Genomic DNA, 25,924 nt, shown 5'->3' with positions numbered 1-25,924 from the left:
TACTAAACAAATAGTACATCACTGAATTGTTTATATGTGTTGCCTATGAAGTTGGGCTTTGCGCCGGTAGTTTGAAAACATCGGCCAACAAGAGTAATCATTGCGAAACCACAAATAGGTGATTTTTTTATTTAACCCTTTTACCCCCAAAGGACATACTGGTACGTTTCACAAAACTCATCCTTTTACCCCCATAGACGTACCGGTACGTTCTTGCAAAAAACTGCTATTTACATTTTTTTTGCATATTTTTGATAATTTTTTTTTGAGAAACTTAAGGCATTTTCCAAGAGAATGAGACCAACCTGACCTCTCTATGACAAAAATTAAGGCTGTTAGAGCAATTTAAAAAAAATATACTGAAAAATGTGATTGAAAAAAAAAAAAACCCTGGGGGTTAAGGGTTGGAAATTTCCAAATAGCCTGGGGGTAAAAGGGTTAATTTATTATACGGTTGTCTGTATCACAAATGACCAAATCGACAAGATTAAATATATGGATATCGAGGCCCAACTTTATTCAATAATTTGAGCATGTTGATGAATTGTTGTGGGTAAATTTACTGGATCTCGATGATTACATCGATAATGGAGAATATCACATTTACTTTTTCACAGCAAACCTGTCACTTTTAGCATAATATTCTATTTGGATTTTCTGCAAATCCTCAGACACCAAATAACAGTATAAAAAGAAAAAGCTTTGCTGTAGCTGGTATCTTAGTATATACATAGTGTCCCCCAAGTCCCAATGGCTAGAGATATTTAGATGTTTGTTATTCTGTTCCCATTTGGTAGTTGTTTGGTTTTGCAATTTTAGGTTTGGTATCTTAGTAGCCACAAATTATTTTTGTTATCAATTAGTAACTCTCCAGATTCAGTTAACTAGTGTGTTTTTGATTAGTTTGAAATATTGCTAATGGTTAATTGTTGTAAAGATTGCATTTAATATTTAAAGTGAATTCCTATTTCTATATTTACTATACTTATTATTAAAGTAAGAGTCGACTAAAAGGGACGGGACGAGGGGGCTGGGAACCCCCTCTCCTGTATTATAATCCTGTGAGACATCGACAAAGAGATGGAGCTGGAGGCAGAGTGACTGCTCCCCGCACTCTAGTTTTGGGGTGTTTGAATGTGCATGGATGTAGTACGATAGAGAGTAAAAGATGTGAAATTGGAAGTATGTTTAGGAATAGAAGGATGGATGTATTGGCCTTGTGTGAGACGAAGATAAAAGGAAAGGGTGAAGTGATGTTTGGTGAAATGTCTGGTAGAGTGTCAGGGATTGAAAGGGGAAGAACGAGAGAGGGTGTGGCTTTATTGCTGAGTGAATGGATGACAGGTAAAGTAGTGGAATGGAAGGAAATATCATCTAGGTTAATGTGGGTAAGGGTTAGGTTGGGTAAGGAATGTTAGGCGTTTGTCAGTGCGTATGGGCCAGGTAGTGAGAAAAGTGAAGAGAGCGGAATGAGTTCTGGAATTAATTAACTAGGTGTGTAGAAGGACTGGGTAGAAGGAATTATGTAGTTGTCGTGGGTGACTTGAATGCTAGAGTGGGCGCTGGAGAGGTAGAAGGTGTTATTGGGAAGTATGACGTACCAGGTGAAAATGAGAGTGGTGAGAGACTGGTAGATATGTGTGTTGAGCAAGAGATGGTGATAAGTAATAGCTTTTTTAAAAAGAAAGATAAAAATAAGTATACATGGGTAAGAGTGGCAAATGGAAGAGTAGTAGAAAGGGCATTAATGGATTATGTGTTGATAACTAAAAGAACGTTTGGAAGATTGAAAGACGTGCACGTGTTTAGGGGTATGGCTAACGGTATGTCTGATCATTTTTTGGTGGAAGGAAAATTAGTTGTAGCAAAAGAGTGGGGGAATAGAGTAGGTGGATGTAAAAGGGAGCTATTGAGGGTTGAAGAGCTGATAAAACTGGGGGTAAAAAGTAAATATCAGGAAAGGTTGAAAATGATATATGCCGAAGTGAAAGTAAGAGAAACTGGCAATTTAGAGGAGGAGTGGAAGTTAGTAAAAGAAAATTTTGTTGGGATTGCAAGTGATGTGTGTGGCAAGAAAGTTGTTGGAGGCAGCATGAGGAAGGGCAGTGAATGGTGGAATGAAGGAGTGGAGGTAAAAGTGGAAGAGAAAAAGAGGGCTTTTGAAGAATGGCTGCAGAGTAATAGTATAGAGAAGTATGAAAAATACAGAGAGAAAAATGTGGAAGTAAAACGCAAGGTACGCGAGGCAAAGAGGGCAGCTGACCTGAGGTGGGGTCAGGGATTACATCATTCATATGAAGAGAATAAGAAGAAGTTTTGTAAAGAAGTGAAGAGAGTAAGGAAGGCTGGCTCAAGAATTGAGGAGACAGTGAAAGATGGAAATGGAAGGTTGTTAAAAGGAGAGGAGGCAAGGAAAAGATGGGCGGAATATTTTGAAAGTTTACTGAATGTTAAGGATAATAGGGAGGCAGATATAATTGCTGTTGTAGGTGTTGAGGTGCCAGTGATGGGAGATGAGAATGAGAGAGATTACAATAGATGAAACGAGAGTAGGAAAAGCGTCTGGTATGGATGGTGTGAGAGCTGAGATGTTGAAGGAAAGGGGTGTGACTGTACTTGAATTTTTGGTGAGATTGTTTAGTATGTGTTTTGTGTTGTCAATGGTACCAGTAGATTGGGTTTGTGCATGTATTGTACCACTATATAAGGGTAAGGGAGATGTGCATGAGGGTTGTAATTCAAGAGGTATTAGTTTGTTAAGCGTAGTTGGAAAAGTGTATGGTAGAGTAATGATTAATAGGATTAAGGATAAAACAGAGAATGCAATCTTAGAAATACAGGGTGGTTTTAGAAAAGGTAGGGGTTGTATGAATCAGATTTTTACAGTAAGGCAGATATGCGAGAAATATTTAGCAAAAGGTAAGGAGGTGTATGTTGCGTTTATGGATCTGGAGAAAGCGTATGATAGAGTTGATAGGGAAGCAATGTGGAATGTGATGAGGTTATATGGAGTTGGTGGAAGGTTGTTGCAAGCAGTGAAAAGTTTCTACAAAGGTAGTAAAGCATGTGTTAGGATAGGATATGAAGTGAGTGATTGGTTTCCGGTGAGAGTGGGACTGAGACAGGGATGTGTGATGTCACCGTGGTTGGTTTACTTGTATGTTGATGGAGTGGTGAGAGAGGTGAATGCTCGAGTGCTTGGACGAGGATTGAAACTGGTAGACGAGAATGACCATGAATGGGAGGTAAATCAGTTGTTGTTTGCGGATGTTACTGTACTGGTTGCAGACACAGAAGAGAAGCTTGGCCGATTAGTGACAGAATTTGGAAGAGTGTGTGAGAGAAGAAATTTGAGAGTTAATGTGGGTAAGAGTAAGGTTATGAGATGTACGAGAAGGGAAGGTGGTGCAAGGTTGAATGTCATGTTGAATGGAGAGTTACTTGAGGAGGTGGATCAGTTTAAATACTTGGGGTCTGTTGTTGCAGCAAATGGTGGAGTGGAAGCAGATGTACGTCAGAGAGTGAATGAAGGTTGCAAAGTGTTGGGGGCAGTTAAGGGAGTAGTAAAAAATAGAGGGTTGGCCATGAATGTAAAGAGAGTTCTATATGAGAAAGTGATTGTACCAACTGTGATGTATGGATCGGAGTTGTGGGGAATTTAAGTGACGGAGAGACAGAAATTGAATGTGTTTGAGATGAAGTGTCTGAGGAGTATGGCTGGTGTATCTCAAGTAGATAGGGTTAGGAACGAAGTGGTGAGAGTGAGAACGGGTGTAAGAAATGAGTTAGCTGCTAGAGTGGATATGAATGTGTTGAGGTGGTTTGGCCATGTTGAGAGAATGGAAAATGGTTGTTTGCTAAAGGTGATGAATGCAAGAGTTGATGGGAGAAGTACAAGAGGAAGGCCAAGGTTTGGGTGGATGGATGGAGTGAAGGAAGCTCTGGGTGATAGGAGGATAGATGTGAGAGAGGCAAGAGAGCGTGCTAGAAATAGGAATGAATGGCGAACGCAGTTCCGGTAGGCCCTGCTGCTTCCTCCGATGCCTTAGATGACTGCGGAGGTAGCAGCAGTAGGGAATTCAGCATTATGAAGCTTCATTTGTGGTGGATAATGTGGGAGGGTGGGTTGTGGCACCCTAGCAGTACCAGCTGAACTCGGTTGAGTCCCTTGTTAGGCTGGAGGAACGTAGAGAGTAGAGGTCCCCTTTTTGTTTTGTTTCATTTGTTGATGTCAGCTACCCCCCAAAATTGGGGGAAGTGCCTTGGTATATGTATGTATGTATTATTAAAGTTACAGATTTGTACTGTAATTATAAATTAGTCAGTTTATGGTTTTTCCCTTTTTGGTCTCTTATATTCTTTGCTTTAGTATTTGGTGTTTACTTAATCATTACAGTATGTGTTGGTTTGGACACTGCAGTGCTTTAATTTGAGTATATAGTAATTTTTTCTTACATTGCATTTCAGATTACTATACCAAAATTAATTTGTTTCTGCACAAATACAAACACTTCACTCTTTACTATGGATACTGTATATGTTTTCAGTGTAACTGGTAACTAGCTATGAACTTTTACATGTGGTATCAACAACACTCCGTGAGTTAGTGGTGATGGTAGACCACTCACCCAGTGGTAAACGTTATTTTTTATTTTGGCTCAATAGAGTGAAGACTTGCTGTCTTGCTCTCCCGTAAACCCTTATTCCTACCTAGCTGTAAAACCTGATTTTTCTCTTTCTCTCTTTTCAGGTGTGTCTTGTCTTTGAGGACTGCAACTATGCAGGTTTGCCCTGGTATATTGGACCGTCCTTGTGTTCCGTTGTGGAGACAGATCCTCACAAACTTTGCCTTGCATGCAGACGACACAACTGCACTCGAGCTTCTCCCTGCAATGAGTGCTGGGAGTGGCTGTCCTTGTGCGAGTCGTATGGTAGGCGGCAAAAGAAGAAGGCTAAAAGGGACTCTTCTCCCCCTGGGTCTTCCTCAAATTCGAAGAAGTCCCGACTTCTTTCTCTGGTGCCTCGTACTCTCCCCGCTGACTCTGCTTGTTTGGCCTCCTCCAGTAGACGTTTGAGCAAAAGCGGTGTCCATTTAACTCCTGTACAACCTTCAGATCTGGAGGACCCTATTGTTTCCCCTAGCAAAGCGGCAGCACTGTCCTCCCATGGAGAGTTTAGCTCTCTTGACGTCTTACATCATTTGTGGCCTTACTTGGGGATTTTGAGTTTCCCAACGAAGGAACAGCTTTTGGAATTGCTGAAGCATTGGGTACTGCAGGAGTGCAAGCTGCCTTCGCAGGGGTTGGTCACAACCTTCATAAGCGAAGGTCTTGTGGTCCAAGCCAACGTTTCCTCTGGAGCTCCTCTCTCCCCAGAGGAGTTCCAGCCACTCTTGCGATCACCCTGGGGTGAGTGCACACACTGAGTTTGCTTAGCTGGAGAAACCTGGTGTTCCTCCACCCTACAAGGTTAGTTGCCCTTCTTTCCAGTGTGAGAAGGCTTCCTCGCAGTGGTCGCCCGCTCATTTACCTCATAAGTGAGAGTGCGATTTGTCGTTTCCTCACTCTAGCTCTTCAGAGCAGCCTGGTAATTGCGGCAGCCAACTTCCTATAGTCGCAGCAGATTTTCACCGTGCTGTCAAGGCACCACGAGTCTCTGGAAGTCTCACCGGCATCTTCCCCCTTGGATGAACTGCTAGCTCGTTCTGTTGTTTGCAGGAGATGGTAGCATGCATATGCAGACAAGCCGACCTTGTCTTGATCATCACCATCCAAGTCCACTCACCCTGGTTTTAAAGCAGAGAGTAGCAAAGCCGGTGAATTCACGATAGACATGTCATGGTTTGAAGAGCTTGTAAAGAAAACTCTCAGACCCTGCTCTAACACGATCATCAGGGCCCTTAACCTACCCGTACATAGTTCTCTTGGTGTTAGGATCTCTCAGGAGTTGCAGTGCACAACGCGTGGACCCTAGGTGCAGGAATACTACCCTCAAGCATGCTCTTCCTCCAACCTTGGAGTCTCCTTGTGCTCAAGGTCTCTTGTCTAGACACCAAGGCTGCCCATGATAAGCCTGAACCCCTATGGGAAAAGCTGGGTATTATCCCAGTTAAAGTGACCAAGAGGCGTAGGAGGCTAAAGCAGGTGATGTCATCCCCAGGGGATACCTTTCACAGGAGAATCAACTGGGGTTCGAGGTCTCCAAGGGAGACCTGTTCGTACTGTACCAACCGCTCCATTCCTGGAGCCTGTGGTTTCCCCTGTGATGCCTCCCAAGCTTCATAGCCAGCTGGGTCCCCTTGGAAAGAGACGGCTAGTCTCCTGGCCTCCTTCACAGCTACTCCCCAGGGACGGAAGGATGCGAAAACCCTTCCAAAGAACTGGGATTCAAAAGTGGTCAATGACCCAGAGCATCAGAAGGGCTCTCTTGTCATGGTACCTGGCTCCTCATTTCCCACAACGCAGAATCTCCACTCTAGGTCTCGTTCCCCTGCCTGGATAGTAGTTAACAGCAGTGTGGTGTTAAATGAGTCATAAGACAATGAATCCGATAACTTTGATGGTATGCTGTCTCTGCCAGTTAGCCCTAAGACATCTACCACCAATCAAAGAGTCGGACCATTCCTTTATGCAGGCGTTAGCTTTTATAAGGAAAATCAGTGGATTGGGTGTTCCATCGTATTCCCCTCCTGAAGTGAAGGATACAGTCCTGGACTTCTTTTGTCAAACCCCACGAACATCTAGGATGGTGAAAGGGGCCAGAAAGAAAGTTATTTCTCAAATTGCTGGGAAAAGTAACTCCGAGGGCTACCAACTCGTCGTGTTTACATCCTGCGCTGTTTGTTCTACAAAGGAAGTATTATAACAACCTTCAAGACGATCCCTCGCCACTGCCACTAGACCCAGGAGTTTCTGCTTTAGCACACAATATGCCCATGGACAAATTGGTGGCACAACAGGTGACATTCATGCTGCAGAAGTCACGAACATGGAGTAGGTTGCAAAGACAACTTTGCAGACCACTTCGTGGATCAACTACTGGTCTGGCTCCAATGGTTATCTGACAGTCAATGAGGATTTGGTGGACCCAAATAAGAAAGCAATGAACATCCAAAATTCACAGAAGCTCCCAACGAATTCTTCAATCATTTTGAAACTCGCATCGACGATGGAATGGTCAAAAGATAAATGGCCTGTGTTATTGCAGTGTCCTTATTGGAAAAGGAAGGAGTGCGTATCTTGCCTTATAATGTTTAAGACGCTTCCAGATCACTAAAATTACTGCCCGATCTTTGCTCAGACCGCTTTTATAACATTTAAAACGCTTCTAGGAGACTGAACTTACTTTCAAATATTTTGCTTTCTGGTGCGAGAGCTATTGAGTTTCTCACAACGCAGTCAATTAGTGGACAAATTGGATCTTGAAACACCGAGACCATCGTTTCTAAGTTCCAAAGGCAGTTGCCGAAGAGAGAAACGTTCGAGCTACATAACTCATCTATGTAGGGTTCTTCCTTGTTTAGCTCGGAAGACATTGACTCAGTTGTAGAGCGCTGGAGGAAAGTGAGTCAAGGCTCGCTCCTCCATAGGGTGGTGACATCTCGACCCCAGTCTTCGGCATCATCTGCACTGAGGTCATTCCCCGTTCACAGGCAAGCTCATAAAAAGGTGTCAGTAGCTTTGTGGTAGTCCAATACCCAGAAGCAGAACCCCAAGCACCTCTTTCCTGGGAAAGGTACTAGGGACAAAGGAGGTAGCAGTGGAGGTCTTGGCCACTCCTATGGGGGGGGGGGGGGGTCATTCATCCTGCCCGACTACTGGTGGGAGGATGCCTGAAGCTCAGATTATTATTATTATTATTACTATCCAAGCTACAACCCTAATTGGAAAAGCAAGATGCTATAAGCCCAGGGGCTCCAATAGGGAAAAATAGCCCAGTGAGGAAAGGAAATAAGGAAATAAATAACTGAAGAGAACAAATTAACAATAAATCATTCTAAAAAAAGTAACGTCATAACAGATATGTCATATACAAACTACTAACAACGTCAAAAACAAATATGTCATATATAAACTATAAAAAGACTCATGTCCGCCTGGTCAACAAAAAAGCATTTGCTCCCACTTTGAACTTTTGAAGTTCTACTGATTCAACAACCCGATTAGGAAGATCATTCCACAACTTGGTAACAGCTGGAATAAAACTTCTAGAGTACTGCATAGTATTGAGCCTCGTGATGGAGAAGGCCTGGCTATTAGAATTAACTGCCTGCCTAGTATTACGAACAGGATAGAATTGTCCAGGGAGATCTGAATGTAAAGGATGGTCAGAGTTATGAAAAATCTTATGCAACATGCATAATGAACTAATTGAACGACGGTGCCAGAGATTAATATCTAGATCAGGAATAAGAAATTTAATAGACCGTAAGTTTCTGTCCAACAAATTAAGATGAGAATCAGCAGCTGAAGACCAGACAGGAGAACAATACTCAAAACAAGGTAGAATAAAAGAATTAAAACACTTCTTCAGAATAGATTGATCACCGAATATCTTAAAAGACTTTCTCAATAAGCCAATTTTTTGTGCAATTGAAGAAGACACAGACCTTATATGTTTCTCAAAAGTAAATTTGCTATCGAGAAACACACCTAAAATTTTGAAAGAGTCATACAAATTTAATGAAACATTATCAATACTGAGATCCGGATGTTGAGGAGCCACTGTCCTTGACCTACTTACAATCATACTTTGAGTTTTGTTAGGATTCAACTTCATACCCCATAACTTGCACCATGCACTAATTTTAGCTAAATCTCTATTAAGGGATTCACCAACCCCAGATCTACATTCAGGGGATGGAATTGATGCAAAGAGAGTAGCATCATCTGCATATGCAACAAGCTTATTTTCTAGGCCAAACCACATGTCATGTGTATATAGAATGAAAAGTAATGGGCCAAGAACACTACCCTGTGGAACACCGGATATCACATTCCTACACTCACTATGGTGCCCATCAACAACTACTCTTTGAGATCTACTACTTAAAAAATCAATAATAATGCTAAGAAACGACCCACCCACTCCCAACTGTTTCAGTTTGAAAACAAGGGCCTCATGATTAACACGGTCAAAGGCAGCACTAAAATCAAGGCCAATCATACGAACTTCCCGACCACAATCAAGGGATTTCTGTACTGCATTGGAGATTGTAAGAAGGGCATCACATGCTCCAAGGCCTTTACGAAAACCAAATTGCAAACTAGGGAATAGATGATTACCTTCAGCAAACCTATTAAGACGTTTTGCCAGAAGACGTTCAAAAACCTTAGATAATATGGGAGTTATGGAAATTGGGCGGTAATCAGAGGGACTTGAGCTACCACAAACACATTTACATAGAGGAGTAACATTACCAATTCTCCAACAAGTGCTAAAAGCTCCTCTTCTTGGTAACTTGCGCAAAATAACAGATAACTTTGGAGCTAAGAAATCTGCTGTCTTTATAAAAAACAAAGGAAAAATACCATTTGGGTCTACACCTCCATAAGCATCAAGGTCCATCAACAGAGCTTTAATCTCACGAGATCGAAAAGCTAAACTAGTTAGTTTAGCCTCAGGAAAACAGGAATGAGGAAGTTCAAGTTTTTCATTACTCTGTTTACTGTCAAAAACATCAGCCAAAAGGGTTGCCTTTTCCTTTGGACAGTGAGTGACTGAGCCATCTGGTTTAAGTAAAGGAGGAACTGTTGCATCTACACCAAAGAGTGCAGATTTAAGGGTAGACCACCATTTATGTTCCTGAGTTGTACCAGAAAGTGTTTCTTGGGCCCATCCTTGGATGATCTCAATCGTCTGAGTGAAGTATCACATCCTGTTCACTCGCTTGACATTCAGTGATGTCATTTTACTTTGCGAAGGGATCATCGAAGGATCTCTTCCTTCAGGCAGAAGTCCAGACCATGTTAGAGAAGGCAGCTCTCAAAGAGTTTCTCAACTGGTCCCCAGGCTTTGTCAGTTGATTCTTTTCTTGTAGAGAAGGTGTCTGGAGGTTGGAGACCAGTCATCGATCTCTCAGCTCTGAATGAGTTTTTCCATCGGACTCCATTAAAATGGAGTTTGCAGAAATGGTCAGACAGGCTGTCATACCAAAGGACTTTCATGGTCACACTGGATCTCAAAGACGCTTACAGATTCTGATCCATCCACTGTCGAGGAAGTGCTTTCAATTCATCCTACATGAGAGGATTTACCAGTTTCACTTTTTGTGCTTCAGCCTGTCCACAGCACCTTAAATGTTCACAAGAGTGTTCACTTCAGTCTCAACCTGGCCTATGCTGATGGCATTCGTCTCCTTCGTTATCTGATTGATTGGTTGATTCTTGCTGACTCTGTGGAGACCCATCTCCTACACTGGACCAAGCTTCTCACTATTTGTCATGATCTGGGAATCGTCGTAAATTTTGAGAAGTCTTCTCTCCAACCTTCATTGAAACTGGTGTGTGTATCTTGTGATGTGAAAAGACCCAAAAAGGAAAAATTTTTTGGCCTTCGTTTCGCAAGACTCGCTACAAGCATACTTGTATCTCCATCTGTTGGGCCACTTGACCTTCTGAAGTGTATGGTACCCAATGGTCGTCTTTACATTCGGTCTCTCCACTGGCAGCCATTGCATTCGATCTCTGCGGTGGCAGCCGAAGGCCTTTTGGTCTCAGCACAGGGTACCAATAGGGTCAAAGCAGCAGAGGGAATCGAGTTCGTGGGTAGCATATACCAATCTTCTCTATTGAGTAGATCTCTCTCCTCTCCCAGATTTGATGCTCTTCACAAATGTGACAAAAGGAACGTGTGGGGGGAGGCTCACCTGTTGCAGTATATGGCTTCTTGGCTATGATCCGTTCCAATCAGCAGTGCCACATAAACCTCCTGGAGATGAAGGCAACCTTTGGCCCTCAAACACTTTCAACAGTTCCTCCTCAAACACTTTCAACAGTTCCTTTTGGGTCACTCCATAGTATTGATGAGCGACAGCGTAGCGGTAGTGGCGTATCTAAACAGGTAAGGAGATACTTTTTCATGACAGCATAGCCTTAGGAATTCTGCAATGGATAGTAGACAAGTCGATCTCCCTGTCAGCCTGATTCATTCTGGACAAGAAGACTATTCTTACAGAAAAACTGAGTGGGAATATTTGGATAGTTGGCTCCGAACAGTCTTTATATTCCCAGGTAGCCAACAAAGTCTGGACTTTATGAGGGTTGCCGACAATAGACCTGTTCGCGATGTAGCTCAACTGTTCACCAGTACCAGATCCCAGATATCTCTACAGGATGCCTTCCAACATCCATAGGGCAACCTAGACGTTTACACGTTCACCCCATTCTGTCTAGTGAGGAGGAGACTCAACAAGGTGAGGGCATCTTAAAATCTGACGATGACCCAGATAGCTACAATGTAGCAGCAAGCAGAATGGCATCCAAACCTTTTACTTTTGCTCACAGATGTAGCGAAGGAGCTGCCTCCCCTCCACAACCTGCTCAGGCAGCCACACACATATTCCACAAAACAGTCACTTCCCTACACCTTCATGCTTGGAGGTTATCATCTCACAGAGAGGCTTTTCGAACCCAATGGTGAAACGGATGTCTAGATACCTAAGGAAGTAGTCTATCACCATCTATCAACCAAAGTGGACAAACTTCTTTGGTTGATATCTTGGAAGAAGAGTTTCTCCACTCGATGCCACTATCCCCATGATAGCGGAGTTTATGTTATACCTGAGGGGGGAAAAACTGTTCAGTCTTGCCAGTGAAAGGCTATCACTCAGCCTTTTAGCCCCATCTTTAAACTGAATAGAGTTAACATTTCCTCTTCAACAGAACTGTAACTTCTCATACAGAGTTTTGAGCTTACATGCCCTGAGTTGGAAGTTAGACCACCTCTTTACAATGGACTGTAGTAAGAGTATTATGCTCTGTGAAAGGAGCTTCTTACAAAGTACTACGTCAGGCCTCCAATCGAGACTTGATGCTTAAGGTGGTTTTCCTTCCCGCTCTTGCCTCTGCTAAGAGAGCCAGTGAGTTGCATGGTATTCCCTACGACATTGCCCATTTAAAGGGATGGGGCAGGTAACACTCAGCTTCGTCCCTGAGTTTGTAGCTAAAACTCAGATTCTGGCTGTAGCCCCTCTTAAAGAGAGAATGCCTTGATGAAATCATTGTGCATCAACAGGGAATTTCTTTTCCATGTTGAACCATTGAGATGGACAAGAAGGCTCTCAAACTAGAGGAAACTGCTCACCCAGTTCAAATATGAATTTCTTTCTCTCTTCTATTTCTGTTTCTCAACATTACTTTGATCTCCTCCTAATTTTATAAACTTCCTTTTGTCTTGCTGTCCTAACTCTATGAGTAATATTTCCCTTATCTTTATATGCACTTTTTGTATATATGATTGTTTATTTTTATATTTAGTTTTTTAAATTGCGCGAATATTTCCACATTCATTATTACAGCCCGCTTAGATGAATGAGAGAAGGGATCGCAGCTGGCAGGTATTCACATTCAAAGCTTATGTGAGATTATTGGATGATTTTTGGCAGAACTATTCTCAAGGTTTGGGTCATCGGATTCTGGGGTATCCAATCCTTGAAGTAGGATTCTCGGCTTCTGGCTGGAAGTTCAACATCACAGCTATTGAAAGGAAGTTTCTTATTTTCTTGGTCTCGGTTCTAACAGGCAGGTTTACCTTACACATGTGTATCTATATCTGTTTTGGTGATATCCCCATGGGTTGGTTATGGAGTGCATTATCTGGGAAGTATACTCTCGCTGTGTTGATAGTGGAGAATGCAAATTTTGCTTTCCAACGTATGATACTTTAATATTTTCAAGCAGGTAAACCAACGAAAACAAAACCCTACCCTTTATTATGAACCCTTCAAAAAATAATGCCCCATCCCTTGGATATGCTTACCCCCCCCCCCCCCCCAGCATTGTTGACAACCTCTGGCAATTCAATTAGAGAAAATCCCGTTGATGACCTAGGAACTTGAAAGGACCGTTCTTCCAATATTCACAAATCAAGTAATTTGGGAAACACAGGGAAACTGAGAATCCTGCATGTTACCCAAATTTCATTAGAGACTGATTATGATGTGCTGTATAAAGCATTTGAATGCTACGGTCTAATGAAACAAATTAGAATGAGACTTGAAAATGACATATGGGAGTCTTGTATATCCTTTAATAATCATAATGAAACATTTAATGCAATATGTACAGTGATATAATGAATATGAAAATTAATAATCTTAAAACATCAAGGGTGCTCTGTGTGATGGGGTACCAAAGGATTTAGATGTATACAAACCTGCAAATTGGATTGATAGTGATGTAGAGGTAGTTACGCCTTCCCAGAGAAAGCCACAACCATCAAAGTGGCTTGTTGCTCAATCTGAAGGGGGTACAAGAAATTATTTTAAAATCTACAAATTTTCTCAGAAGAATGAGTAGGAACCATCACACCTGGAGATATATCTAGGTTTGGAAAGAACAGTTACTTCATAAATGCCAAATTGCAAACACAATCTGTTATACTATCCAATTTAAAGACAGATAATGATGATATAAAGTTAGACGTCAAACCCCATGTAAGCTTTAAGCTTTAGCTGTGTAAGGGGAATAGTTTTCAATAGACTTGCATGAGTTTATAAAAAAGGAGATACTGGCCATGTGTTATTGAACTGTATGGAAAGGTAAAAGCTATGATTATCCTTACTTTCCAGGATGCTGATTTGCCTTTCCCCATTGACACAGAAAATGACCGGATTAATGTTCGACCTTTCAAGCAGAAGCAACTGCATTGTTTTAATTGCTTTTGATTTGGACATCCTTCTAAAGTTCTTAAGAATGAAAAAGTTTTTTAATACTTGATCCAATCTTTACCATGGAGAATGTACACTTGAGGCAAGGTGCTTGAACTACAGCTCTAATAATAAATCTACTGATAGGAGCTGCCAGCTATGTAAGTTAGAAGAAGCTTCCCTCAATAAATCCAATATTGAACATGTAAGCATGGGGCATGCCATGCTGAGAGACTTAAATAAATCAACAGCTAGGCAAAGACATTGAAATCAGGTGGGGAAATGCCACAGGAGACATTCAACCCATCTATTAGCTGGCAAAAGAAATTACCCATCTAATAAAGTGCTGCATGATGAGGCAAGATAATTGCCTCCTGAAGCTTTGCCACTGTGTTATTATCATTATTATTATTATCAATGATAATAAAGTTGTTATTATCATCATTGTTATTAAAATTATTGCTAGTATTAAAGTCATGAAGTTTATAGTTATTTTTAGAATATGATTAAAAGCATTAGTAGGCCTACAGTTATTGAAGTTAAGATTATTATAATAGTTAAAATTATTATTATTATTATCATCACTATTATTATTATCAATAAAATTATTATTGAAATTATTCAAATTATTAGAATTATTATTAAAATTATTACTGTTAATAAATTGAGGTTACAATTATTATTATTAAAATTATGAAAATTATTATCATTACTGTATTCCTTTATTGTCTGTAAATGATGTGTAAGGCATTATTATTGCTTAAATTTAATAACCTCTAAAAGTTACATGTATTTGGGATGTATTGTTTCCTGAAACCTGATTAGTGTGATTACTTTGCTGGAAACTACCTAACTGCTTATTATACCAGCAATTTTCCTCTGAACATCCTAATTTATTGAATTTCTACACTTTTTCCTTTGGCACTCCAGTGTGGTGTGGTTGTTATAACCACAGATTGCACTTATTACCCATGACCTTGATAATATATTACTGCTGCCCGAGTGTTGTTGATTATATTTGATTAATACTCATTATTACTACCTTTACTCCTATAATAACCCTTTAACATTTCCTCTTTTAGCTGCAATCATATTTTGGAGGTTGGTTTAAAAGGTCTTTCTGTGTTCTTTATGCTGTTTGCATTGAATGTGCCTATCAAGTTTTGATGTAACCTCTTTCTTTTTCTTCCTTAAAATATGGGAAACTCTTACTATTAATGTTAACTACTAACTGAACCCTTTAATTCACTCTTCCGCATTTCCTCTATTATCCTATTTAATGTCTTCATTAGATTTTCAGTGGATTCCAAAACAATCCTTTTCTTAGGCCATTTTGCCTTATCTCGGATTGCACTATAAATAGTGCCATAAGCTATATGTGTAAGAATCTCATTTAATTTCATTTAAGTTTCCTGCCTGATCGTAAACAACCTCTAGCATGAATATCTCTCTCTGTTTTACTTTTCAACCCCTCCCTCTGATTCTATTTCTAATTATGTAGGTTACCTTACATTGCTTATAACATACAGTGTTATAATCTAACTAGAATTGAAGGCAAGAGGATTTAGACATTTAATATGTAGAATCGTAGCAATATTCGTTGCAGATGATGAGCTACAGATTACACATAATATAGAAAGTGCAAAAATAGCAATAAAAGCACTGACTTTAGTAGCTCGTGGATGTGGACTCAAAATATATAAAACAAAAAACCAACATACTTGCATTATGAGGACATAGAATGACAGACAACTGAGTACTGACGGTTGTGTTTTCTTAGGTGGTAGGTTGGCCAGGGGACCAGCCACTCATTGAGGTATTGCCTCTAGAGAGTTATATGGCCCTGTGATTAGAAAAAAATACTACATTGGATTCCTCTTTTTGATTAAAGCCCATTTTCCTTTGCCTACACATATTACACCGAATAGTCTGGTCTATTCTTTATACATTTTTTGTATGTCCTCATACATCTGACAAAACTGAGATTACCAAAATATTCTTCTTCACTCAAGGAGTTAATTACTGCCCTGTAATTGTTCAGTGGCTGCTTTCCTCTTGGTAAGTGTAGAAGAGACTCTTTAGCTGTGGTAAACAGATTTTCTAGGACACTCCAAAATCAAACCAATGTTCTCTAGTCTTGGGTAATGCCATAGCCTCTGTACCATGGTTTTCCACTGTCTTTGTGTAGTTCTCTTACTTGAGGGTACACTCAGACACACTATTCAATCTTATTTCTCTTCCTCTTGTTATTTTTCTGTTTATATATGAAAGATCTACTTTAATGTTGTTGCTGTTCTTAAAATACTTTATTTTAATTGTTCATTATTTTTCTTGTAGTTTATTTATTTCCTTGTTTCCTCTCCTCACTGAGCTATTTTTTTCCTGTTGAAACCCTTGGGCTTAAAGCATCCTGCTTTTCCAACTACGGATGTAGCTGATAATAATGATATTAGTAATTAATAATAATAATAATAATAATAATAATAATAATAATAATAATAATAATAGCCTACATACATACATATGTCATGTCATATAAGAACATACTGTAGACCCTAGACATAAATGATATTACATCGGTGGGAAGGTTGGGGAATTCAGCATTAAATAATATACAAAGAATTTTTTAAGAACAATGGTTATTAAATAAACTTAGAAATAGGGCATAAACAGATCCGTTAAATGTTGATGGAAACATCGTGGAAGATGTTCTTTTGAAGTGAGGTTTACACAGTCGAATGGTTCGTTTAACAGAGTTGTCGAACCTGCTTGCCAAACAATTAGAAGGGGTGTAGTCAGGCACTAATGCATAAGGTTTGTGGACAATGAAGCTCCGCTAACAAAAGTTAGACTTTCTTTGAACCGTTCGACAACAACCAAACACCCCATTGACACGTTCGAACATCACTTCAAACACTTGTCTGTTGAACTGTGTTCGATGAACCGTTCGATCGTGTAAATGCGCATTATGCATATAAAAGCGAATTACCACACCAGAAATTAAAGGTTAATGGAGTGGTTAGAAAATGGAAGGATGGAAACAGTTAAGGAATATAAATACTTAGGAGAATGGTACTCAGAAAAGGGAAACCATAGTCTTAGCATAAGTAAAAGTGAAGCAAAAGTAATATACATGGTGCAAGAAGTTAGGAAATATGGAGACAGTAACAGGGTAGGAGATAGGGCATTGCTTGTGAGAATACTGTAAAGATCTATGAGACAGTAGCAGTTCCTACAATGTTTGCAAATATTGAGACGGGTAGTTATAAAAGAAAAACAAATGAAAGAACCAGAGGGTATACAGTACAAAATTATGAGAGGAATGATTGAACAGGTAGTTACCACATCTTATTAGAGGTTAATGGCAGAAACAGGAACATGGCCTGCTGAAAATAGAATATAGTATAAAAAGGTGATGATTTTTCATAACATCATAACACCAGATGATAAGCGACTAGTTAAGGAGATTGTGGAAGACCAAATAAGAGAACCGTATGGGGAAAAATATTAGAGAAATATGCAGAAATTGAAGCAGTAAATTTAAAAAGCACGAACTCAAGAAAGAAATAAAAAGTAAAGTGGCAAATGAAATTAAAAGAAAATATAAGAAAAGAAAGCGGAAATTACCAAACCGAGGTTCAATAGTAATGGCAGAAGAGATTACTTATGAGAACTTTACACCAAGAACGCAGTAATAATTATAAAAACAATGTTGAATATGTTATAATTAAAAAAAAGAAATTATATGAACAGGGATGATAAGGATTAGACTTTGTATGTTGTGTAGTGAGGCAGATGATACAACTGTGCAGAGCATAATATGAGAAATTAACACTAAGGATGCAGAAATAATTATAGAAAAAGGAAATTACAGAAACAGGGATAATAAGGATAGGCTTTGTGTTGTGTAGTGAGGCAGATGATACAACTGAGCATAATAAGTTTAGCTGCTATGAGTCAAGAAAATTAAAGAAGCGATAGAGTGCCCACAAACTTATTTTGCTGAGTGAGCAATTAGGAACCAGGACCAGAAGCGAGGACATTTAATTATGGAATTTAAAAACACCAACTAAAGATGTTACCCGATATATTAGATAGGCACTGGAAGTTATAAATAAATGTGTGCAAGCTGCGCTGTCTTTGTAGGAGGCAACTAATGACAATGAGTTTTCTGCAGGCTACAACGCTTTGCACCTACACGCTTCTTCCAGTAGTGTGCCCACAATTATCGTGTTGTGGAAAGAGCAACAATGAATCTGGAACGTTGTTAGTTAAAATACAGTATACAAAGGTGATACTTTTCATAACATCAGAGGATAAACGACTAGTTAAGGAGACAATAGAAGATCAAACAGGGAGTCACATGGGGAATGTTGGGGGAAAAAAGTGTTATATAAATATGCAAAAAGTATATTGTTAAATTGAAGAAGTAAGGAAGTATAAAAAACAAGAACTAAAAAGAAATATATAAAGTAAAATGGCAAATGAAATGAAAAGAAAACAGAGATGACGAAACTGAGGTTTGTGAATAATAATGACAGAAGAGATAACATTGGAGAACTTACACTTAAGAAGCCGTAATAGTTATGAAAACAAAGTTGAATATGGCAGAATTAAAAGAAAATTATAGAAACAGGAATGATAAGGATAGGCTTTGTGTGTTTTGTAGTGAGATAGATGATACAAAAGAGCATATGTTTTACTGAAATTAATCTTAAAAATTTAGAGGCAATGGCATAGAATTAGGGAATCTAGAAGCACTAACTATAGATGTTAGCCAATATATAAGACAGGTCCTGGAAGTTAGAATTAAAAATATATAAGCTGTATAAGAGGTAACTAATGTGAATACGCTTCTAGTAGTGTGCCCACAATCACAGATTCCAATAAAGAAAAGAAAGGAATTAAATAATTGAGCTACAGCAACCATACCAGGAAGGCCTAAAGAAAATAGTAGGATTATTTTTATTTAGGGAAAGAAATATATAAAAAAGAAGTATTAAACCTGAAGCGGAGGAAAAGACAACACAGTCTAAGATAAATCTTGGAGGCGTCGTTGCAAAGGCTATGCCTCACCCTAAAACTAGAACCAGTGTTGTTGAGAGAGCAACGAGGAACCTTGAACCTAGAGGCCGAGAATCTTGTTTAAGTGTTATACACTTAATTGGTTGATTCTTCCAAGTGTATTTTAATCCTCTGTCGGTTGTACCGGGTAAGCTAAAAGAAATGTAGTTTACTGTTGTATTTACTTTAAGGGTTGTTTTCATGGTACTTTACTCTTTATTTACTTAAGTTCTAGGTATTATTGTTCAACCACATGGAAATTAAGCCCCCCTACATGACTTAATATATACAAGATCGATTTGTCGTATACATTCTTAGGTATTTAGAGAATCCCACACCGTATTTCGTCTTGCGAAAGCCTTATTATGGAAACACTTTGAAAACAAAGTCTAGGCTTCATTTTGAAAGCTTTAATATCTTGTATGTCTTCGGATGTCTAGTGGGAGCTTGTTACGTATTCTTGGGGTGCACATCTGAAAGCTCTAGTCTAGAACCTACAGTGGACACATCTTGGCTCTAAACTTAAAACCATCTATAATGAAAATACCTATTCTCTTATGTCTGCACCATTCGTTGGCTGTGCGATGTGTAGCAATTCACTTAGATATTTAGGACGTCTGGTTCTGATAACTTGATACTTGACGAGAGCCATTGCACATGTCTTTAACCCATGAAGGACGACGGGCGGTGCCACCAAAGGATGACGACGGTTTATTGACATTTATAGAAAAAAGAAAAAAAAAACTATATATATTATTTTTGAAACTGCCAGAAGATGAGCTTTTTTAATAGGGCATTTATTGTTTAATACATTGTTAATTACTTTGGATATAAAAAATAAAAGGTCTATAGAAATCACAGTTGCAAAAAATCAAAGTCACTTTGAAGCTGGATTATTATAAAACTTATTATTCCTATTTGTTATAAGTGCTAATTTTGTAATGAATGTAATTTTGAAAAAGTCTTAAAAAAACAGAATATTCTATCCAGTAATAGCGTGGTAAAAAAAAATTATATATCAACATATCAAGTGACACTATCACCATTTGGTAATGCAGATTTACAAAAATATTACAGCATTCATAATTATCTCTTCGATGGCCTATCAGTATTTTGCTGATAGATAATATAAGCATTTAGAACTAAATCTAGAATTAATCTTTATTGTTCCTGTGAGTGATGTCTTCTGTGTTAGTAGGGCTTCTGCTAGAGGATGGAGCAACAGGTCCAATGTCAAGATCGTTGTCATAAACATCGCTATTAGTAATATAATCATCATTATCATGCTCACTATGGCTGTCCAAATCATCAGCACTTGTTTGTGAATCATAAAGATAATCAATATCTTTTATTGATATCTTTTATCCCGCCAACAGATAACAAAATCTCGATCGATATGCCAAACGGCACCTACCCCCATCGCCAACGGCGCATGCTTGGCACACTCCTATAACCTCAAAGTATAAGATTTATGGGAACTTTGCTTTGTTAACGATCACTGATTAGTTAAAGTAGCCTGTGACGTCAGTAGAAGGTGGAGCTAAAGTCATACGTATGAGGGAGAAAGGATGAAAAAAATGCATCCACAATATAGACGCTCGCAAGTTAATGGCAATTAATGCATCCATTATATGGACGGGTCGTCCTTCTTTGGTTAAAGTCTATTCTAGCTTTAGCAGAGGTGGATCACCTTTTACCAATCTTGCTCCACTTTTATAATGTTTTGTAATTTATTTAGTTGCACTTTGGGTAGATTATAATATAGTTACAGTAGTCAATCCTGGTAATAGTACATGGGGTGTAGGTTATGTAAGTGGTTGGAACAGGCATAAAATATCTTGTACCTTGCCTGATTGATTGTATTTGTGGGGAAAATGTTTATCTAGAGGGTGTATGTACGATAGCAGCCACCTGTATGTATGACGACGACCAGCTAAGAATACGGCATTGTAAGGGTGGTCACAGGGGTGCTAGACTCCCCGATAGGTAAGTAGATAAGGACACAGTTTGTAGGTTAGATTTGGTGGTGTTCTTGTGTAGAGGTTTGTTCCGACACAGAGACTTACCTTGAAACACTTTATAGGAGATTACTGGTAACTCCTCTCCGACGACCAGATTTTTACGTAGTTTCCCCCTACTTCCATGTTCTATACTGTCCTGAATAACGGGAAATAACATGACCTGGGGGCATTGCCCAGGCAGGTCGCCCGTCTTTGAGAAGCTCTCCCCAGTATGTTTTCTGGTCGCGTTGTGTTCACACACACCGCTCCTTATTCTCTGTGCGACCCCCTTTGTGCGCGTTACTATGTAGTTACTACATGGTCTCGATTCCTTCACGAGTGATTAGTGCCTTATCTGTGTTCTTTTAGGATCGTTCCTTTGTGCTTTTATTGGCGTTTTAGTGCTTTGCCTTGCTTTATGCTTGGGTTTAGCGATCTCTGTGTGTGCTTTGGAGTACGATCGCCGTTGTCCTGGGCCTAGAGCCGGGTATTCGTGTTGGGCTTTCTTGTCAAAGCTAGTTCGCCGTCAGAATGCGGCACGATGAAGACGGACTCGAAGAGGTCTCCTAGGGAAACTAGCATGTCTTCCCCTGCGACGTCGGCAGGAGAGGGGGCAGGTTGAGTGCATTCTTCTCCCCTACCCAGAGTAGGGGACGAGGTAAGTCCTTGAAGTATAAGAAGTTGGTGCCTCCTTCCCAAGGGTGAGATGTTGTGGGGGGAACCTTCTTTGTTCAGGGCAGATCAGGCGCCTACAGGTGAGTGTGTGGGGGTCCGAGGGACACGTCTCTCTCGTAGGGACGGCGTCTCGGCGGAGGACCCCATGTGGCCTAATAATGTTCCTTTTTTCTTATCACCAGATTCATGGGTAGAGGCCTCAGGCGCTTCAGCTGCGGAGGGATCCGCTGGCGTGGGATGTACCAAGGACGCCGTTGAGGTCCCCACTGGACATGGAGGAGGTCCTATGCTAGTCCTTCACCCTGGATCCGCATCGGGGCTCGATCCTTCGGGCCCTTCAAGCGAGGAACGTCGGAGACGACACAGGAGGAAGAGAGATCAGTCTGTGTGGAGGAACTCCCCTTGCGGTCTCCCACAGGATCTCGGGACGGGAAGTCCCCGTTCCCCTCCATACAAGCCAAGAGCCCCGCCAGAGAGTCAGCTGATGGGCGGAGGACCCTGTCTTGTAGGCCTAAGTCCCTTCCTAGAGCCAACCCATCCGCTCAGTGGAGGGATCCGTCTTCTAGGATGGGCAGCCTAAACGGGTCCCCCCATCGGGATGATAGACAGGGACGGGCACCCCCGTCGATCTGTTTCACGGAGGAGCCGTCCCGGTTCTCGAGGAGAATGGGGATCAGTCTGTGTGGAGGAACTCCCCTTGCGGGCTCCCACAAGATCTCGGGACGGGAAGTCCCCGTTCCCCTCCATACAAGCCAAGAACCCCGCCAGAGAGTCAGCCGGTGGGCGGAGGACCTCGTCTTGTAGGCCTAAGTCCCTTCCTAGAGCCACTCCATCCGCTCAGTGGAGGGAGCCGTCGCCTAGGATGGACAGCCTAGACGGGTCTCCCCATTGAGATGATAGACAGGGACTGGCACCCCCGTCGATCTGTTTCACGGAGGAGCCCGTCCCGTCGTCCAGGTCCTCCAGGAGAATGGGGATCAGTCTGTGTGGAGGAACTCCCCTTGCGGTCTCCCACAGGATCTCGGGACGGGAAGTCCCAGCGTACAGGAGAGTCCTTGCCTTAATTAGGGGTTATAACAACCTTATAGAACCCGCCACTCAAGAGGAAGAACCCTGGACTTCAGGCCTGAACAAGTTCATAGCGGTCCCCGCCCAGAAAAAGTCCTCTCTCTCTCTTCCCGAGGCCAGTAACGTGGGGATTGGAAAGACTCACATTGATAAGGTCATATCCCGCAATAGCGACTCCTGCAGGGGTCACAGCTCAGCAAAGCTCCTACAGGGTTTGAAGTCGCAGACGAAATACTACTCTTTAGAAAATAGGCCGACCGGTGCGTGCAAGACCGAGGAAACCATAGACATCCTGTGCCAGGGCATCTCCGACGGGAGGGCATCGGCAGCATCTACCTTCTTCTCCCCTTCCGAGTCGGCAATGATGGAGGAGATGTCCAAGGACTTAGTTAATGTGGCCTCCTGGCTGGATTGGTGGGCCACCACCCTAGTAGGCACCCAGATTCCTACAGGCTCCATGGAACCTGCAAAACGGGAGGCTCTGAATGAGTTGCTGGGGTCAGGTAGCCGCGCCCTTAAATTCCTGACCTTTCAGTCTTTGGCTCTCTCCGCAAACTGGATTCTCCGGAGAAGAGACGCCCTAGTCAAGAACCTTCCCATTAAGATTCCTGACAGAGAAGCTAAAGCCTTGAAGACCTGCTCCGTCTGGGGGGAGCAGCTTATTCCGACGAAGAAGGCGGAAGAGGTCGTGGAGAAGTTGGCCAAAAAGAGGGAGCTACCTACCCTGAAGCCACAGGCGGTACGCCGCCCCATCTTCAGGAGGCCAGTGACAGAAGCACCCATGGCCGCGCGTACCACACCAACTCAAGGAAGGAGGGAACCCTCGTCAGGACAGTGGTCTTCCTCTGTGGTTCCCCCCCGAAGAGGTTCATCTTCTAACCCCCCAACGTATAGGTCTTCTTTCTACTCCTCCAGGAGGGGGAGAACAGGCCGTTCTTCCCGTAGGAGATAAGATGGGAGGCCCCCCTCCCCTGCCCAAGCCTCAGGTAGGGGGATGCCTCAGACTCACTTGGCAAGCATGGAAGCTCCACGGAGCAGATCCGTGGACAGTTACAGTACTAAAGGAGGGCTACAGGATCCCCTTCATGGAAGAGACACCCCCCCTAGTTCCAGCAACGCAGGCAGACTGGTTGGTGCCCAAGGACCTGGCGAAGAGGGCAGCGTTGGACGAAGAAGTCAAGACGTTGCTGCAGAAGGGAGCTTTAGAAACAGTGACATTCCCGGGTCCGGGGTTCTACAGCCGCCTGTTCCTAGTGGAAAAAGAGACAGGAGGGTGGAGACCTGTAATAGACCTGTCAGCCCTCAACAGGTTTCTCAGGAAAGTGACCTTCAAAATGGACACTCCAAGAACGGTCATGGCGTCCTTGAGAGAGGGCGACTTTTTGATTTCTATAGACCTCAAGGACGCCTACTTCCAAGTGCCCATTCATCCGTCGAGCAGGAAGTTTCTCCGGGTCAAGTGGGGTACCCAGGTGTTACAATTCAAGGCCCTATGCTTCGGTCTTTCAACAGCCCCCCAGGTATTCATGAGGGTCTTTACGACGGTCCCCATATGGGCCCACGAACGGGGCATTCGACTGATCAGGTACCTGGACGACTGGTTACTCCTTTCATCCTCAAAGGAAGACTTGAAACAACAGGGCGAAGATCTTCTTCAATTGTGCAAGACCCTGGGCATCGTGGTCAACTTGGAGAAATCACAGCTAACCCCATCCAACAGGAGGACGTACCTTGGAATGGTCCTGGATTCGTTACAGGTCAAGGCATTCCCAACCACGGAAAGGCTGGACAACCTGGATCGAGTGCTCCGGCCCTTCCTTCTGGGTCGCCCCAGAAGAGCGCAGGATTGGCAAAGGTTGGTAGGGCACCTGGTGTCCCTAGAGAAGCTGGTACCTCACGGGAGACAGAACTTAAGGGTTCAATGGAACCTGAAAGAACATTGGAACCAGAAAAGTTCCCCGGACATTGTGGTCCCTCTCCTTCAGGAGTCCAGGAAGGCCTTGGAATGGTGGCAGGATCGGTCGAACACCCTAAGGGGGATGCCACTGTCCTCCCAACCTCCGGAGGTTCTTCTCTTCACGGACGCATCGAAGGACGGGTGGGGAGCCCATCTCCGGGAAAAGACAGCAAAGGGGGCGTGGTCAGAGGGGGAGAAATCCCTACACATAAATATCCTGGAAATGAGAGCGGTCCAAGAAGCCTGCAACCACTTCGAGGAGGACATGAGAGGGTGTTCGGTGGCCCTAATGTCAGACAATGCAACGGTGGTGGCTTACGTGAAGAAGGAGGGGGGACTGAGATCAAAAGAGTTGTGCGAACTAGCCCTTCAAATCCTAAAATGGGCGGAACAGAAGGACGTCATCCTGACGGCAAGGTTCATCCCAGGGAAGAACAACGTCCTAGCAGACGGCCTCAGCAGAGTGGGGCAAGTGGTAGCAGCAGAATGGTCCCTACACCCACAAGTGGCAAGCTACATTATACAGATGTAGGGATCTCCGGTAATGGATCTGTTTGCAACAAGGTTGAACGCGCAACTCCCCGTATTTTGTTCTCCCGTCCCAGATCCGAAGGCGGCAATGGAAGACGTCTTTCAGCACAAGTGGGACGGACTGGACGTGTACGCCTTCCCCCCCTTCTCCCTGATAAGGCAGGTCCTCAACAGAGTAAGGGCAGCAACCAACCTAAGGATGACTTTGGTAGCGCCTTGGTGGCCGGAGAGAGAATGGTTCGCGGACCTAAGGAACCTCACCGTCCTACCTCCTTGGCCTCTACCCGGCAGGTCAGACCTATTAAAACAACCTCACTTTCAGCGGTTTCACAGAAACCCGCAAGCCCTTCGTCTTCACGTCTGGAGATTATCCAGCGGCTCCTGAAGAAGCAAGGGTACTCCGGCAAGACAGCCAGGAGGATGTCGCTATACCGGAGGAAATCATCCACAGCCGTCTACCAGTCTAAGTGGGCGGTATTCGTGAAGTGGTGCAGGGACAAGAAGTTAGAGCCCTTGGAAGCGTCAGTGCCCGTGATAGCCGACATCATGGTTTATCTCAGGGACAAGTTAGACATGTCAGTTCCAGCGATCAAGGGAGTTCGGGCGGCCCTGGGTCAAGTCTTTCTTCTCAAGGGCATAGATCTCGGCTCCTCCAGGCATATCTCCATGCTTATCAGAGCGTTCGAACAATCATGCCCCCCTTCCGCCCCTAGAATCCCGAGTTGGGACTTAGCGCGAGTCCTAGATATGTTACGGAAACCA

General features: G+C 42.3%; 1 protein-coding gene across 1 annotated transcript in view; it reads left to right on the top strand.

The window, feature by feature from the left end:
• The first annotated feature begins 18,927 nt into the window (after positions 1–18,927).
• LOC137645700 (uncharacterized) overlaps positions 18,928–25,924 on the top strand; it is a 50,560-nt gene continuing 43,563 nt past the window's right edge. Inside the window, exon 1 of the mRNA XM_068378560.1 lies at positions 18,928–19,079. The gene's annotated coding sequence lies outside the window, so the exon portion shown is untranslated. The remainder of the gene's footprint in view (positions 19,080–25,924) is intronic.

The sequence above is a fragment of the Palaemon carinicauda genome, chromosome 8 (assembly GCF_036898095.1).
Source record: "Palaemon carinicauda isolate YSFRI2023 chromosome 8, ASM3689809v2, whole genome shotgun sequence".
Classification (NCBI taxonomy): Eukaryota; Metazoa; Arthropoda; class Malacostraca; order Decapoda; family Palaemonidae; genus Palaemon; species Palaemon carinicauda.
The sequence above is the reverse complement of the archived record's forward strand: the minus strand, read 5'-3'. Positions and strand labels throughout refer to the sequence as shown.